Raw genomic sequence first — 2,846 nt, forward strand, 5'->3', positions numbered from 1 at the left:
TATATATATATATATATATATATATATATATATATATATATATATATACAGGCACCTGCCAATATCCCTTTAATAAATCAAATTTTGTAATGTATTTAGCCCGACCCATGCGATCAATACAATCTTCCACACGAGGCAATGGAAAGCTATCAGCCTTGGTCACCTCATTAAGCTTCCTATAATCGAAACAAAGACGATAGTCTCCGTCCGATTTCTTAACCAACACAACCGGAGATGACCAAGGACTACAACTCGGCTCTATTAAATTATGCTTGAGCATATACTCAACCTCTCTAGCAACAATCTCATTCTTTTTTGGGTTCAACCTATAAGGAGCCTGCTTCACGGGCGTGGCGTCCCCTACGTCCACGTCATGCTGCAAGAGCGTGGTCTTGCCGGGCACATTAGAAAACAAGTCCTTATATTTTAAAACCAAATTTCTCAAGGATTGTTGCTCATCCTTACCTAAGTGACCCAACATCTGAGGTAAATTTTCTAAAGCCTCGACATTACCTGCCAGCCATTCACTATCTTTCAAGTCCCTGTCCTCTGAAAAAGAATTATTATTATGCTCATCTGAAAAAGAAGCATTATAACCGACCAAGTCATTTCTACCGTCACAAAGAGTCGCAATTGGCCTAACCTTCTCTCTTTCATGGAAAGCTTTCATCATATTTATATGTACCAATTGATGAGGCCTTCTCCTATCGGGGGTTTCCACCAAGAAGTTAACATTATTTACCTTCTTCAATACCTTCCATGGTCCCTGGAAAGTAGCTTTGAGAGAATTACCTGGGATAGGTAACAGAACCAGTACCTTCTGTCCTACGTCGAAGTCCCGGGTCACAGTCTTTCTGTCAAAATAAAATTTCATTTTCTTCTGACTTTTCAACAAATTCTCACCTGCAAAAGACCAAGCCTTGGTTAATTTAGCATTCAAATTATTAAGGTAATCAATCAAATTCAAATCAGGGGCATCTCCCTCCCAAGCCTCTCTCACAATATCCAGCGGACCCCTTACAGAATGTCCAAAAATCAAATTAAAAGGAGAGAGACCGAGAGATTGACCAGGAATAGAGCGGAAAGCGAATAAGAGGAATGGAAGGTTTTTATCCCATTCAGCCCCATTCCCAATACAATATTTCTTTAACATGCTTTTCATAGTTTGGTGAAAACGTTCCAAAGCACCCTGTGACTCTGGATGATAAGGCGAGGAAGTTACATGTTTAATGCCCAATTCAGTCATTTTCTGCTTAAAATAACGACTCGTGAAGTTAGTACCGCAGTCTGACTGAATTACCTTCGGGAGACCAAATTTTGAAAAGAAACCTATTAATGCCTCTACAATCTTTTCACTCCTTATGGACCGCAAGGGGATTGCCTCGGGGTACCGAGACATACGATCCATAATAGTGAAAATATACTCATTTCCACTCTTTGACTTTGGGAGAGGACCAACAACATCAATTAACACTTCCCGAAAAGGTTCAGACACAACTGGGATAGGTATTAATGGAGCCTTTGGAATAGGTAGGTTAGGTTTGCCGACTCTCTGACAAACCTCGCAACTATTAACAAATTTTTTAACATCACCTTTCAGCTTGGGCCAAAAGAAATTATTTAATAACCTACTGACTGTTTTGTGAATACCAAAATGTCCCGCCATCACATTCTCGTGAGCTAATGACATCAACTCATGACGGTAACATTCAGGAACCACAATCTGTCGTATAATTTCGTAATCCTCCCCCGAGGCATGCATTGGTCTACTTATTCTGTATAATATGCTATTAATTACCTTAAAAATAGGAACTGTCACGTTCGTTATCTCACCAGACTCAATAGGGAGACTACCAAACTCCTTTTTCTGAGCCGAAACAAGTTCTTTAAAAGTCCAATTGGGTTTTAATCTAACACTACTACTACTGTCTACAGATACATCACTACGTCCTAAACTACTCAAATCAACGTCGACTGTTGACTCTGCAGCGTCAACAGCCTTTGCCTTAGCACGAGTGACTACCCCTACTTCCACATCCGGATTAATCACAATTGGCACATTTTTATTTTCATACACAATCTCATTTCCGAGAACCACATCCACCTTTTTAATCGGAAATTTATCAACAATAGCCAAACGGACATTCCCCGAAAAATAAGGACAACTAAGATGAAATAGACCAATTGGATAAGATTTTACCGTGTCCGGAAAACCACTCAAAATAACAAACTCCCGATTCTCATACACAAAATCATTCGGGACCGAATCTCTAAGAATTAATGATTGCGCGGCTCCGGTATCACGTAAAATATTCACTTTTCTCCCTTGGCCTTCACCATCCAGCGAGACTTCACCCACGGCCAGAAAATCACCGAAGGAACTAGCAGTCTCTGACTTTCTTAGTCATTGAGTCGGAGAGGGCAGAGCCCCACCCTGACTAGCACTTTTCTCAACCGCCATCACCGGATTACCTTTACTGTTACAAACCTTTTTCCAAGCATAACACATTCTTTTGGTATGACCCCTCTTGTTACAGAAAAAACACGTCAAATGCCTCAGCTTTTGTGGATCATAAACACCCGACTCACCAAGTCTGTTATTTTGCGAGTAATTCACCTTTGATTGGCCATTCGGAGAAACCTTATTTGATTGAACATTCTGAGAAACCTTATTTAACTGAACATTCTGAGAAACATTCTTTTGGTTATTAAAATTACCAGATCTCCCAGAACAACCCCAACGTGGTTTTTCCTTAAATACAGTTTCTTTCATAGTATCTTTATGAGACAAAAAATACTCATCTGACGCCACAGCAACCTCCTGAAGGGAATCTAATTTCAACTCC

Source organism: Palaemon carinicauda, chromosome 14 (assembly GCF_036898095.1).
Source record: "Palaemon carinicauda isolate YSFRI2023 chromosome 14, ASM3689809v2, whole genome shotgun sequence".
Lineage (NCBI taxonomy): Eukaryota > Metazoa > Arthropoda > Malacostraca > Decapoda > Palaemonidae > Palaemon > Palaemon carinicauda.